Genomic DNA, 205 nt, shown 5'->3' on the forward strand with positions numbered 1-205 from the left:
TCTCTCTCTCCTACTCCTTCCTGTGATCTCTGTTTAGATTCTCTCCTCCCCTTCCTCTTCCTCTGCGTTTCTTTGCTTCCTCTTACTCTATTTTCTCACCTCTGTATTTCTCTCCCTCCCCCTCTGTCTCTCTCTCTCTCTCTCCACACCTCTTACTCGCTCACTCCCTCAATAAGTCTTCTCTTCTTTTCCCTCCCTCCCTCTC

This window comes from Octopus bimaculoides, chromosome 13 (genome assembly GCF_001194135.2).
Source record: "Octopus bimaculoides isolate UCB-OBI-ISO-001 chromosome 13, ASM119413v2, whole genome shotgun sequence".
Lineage (NCBI taxonomy): Eukaryota > Metazoa > Mollusca > Cephalopoda > Octopoda > Octopodidae > Octopus > Octopus bimaculoides.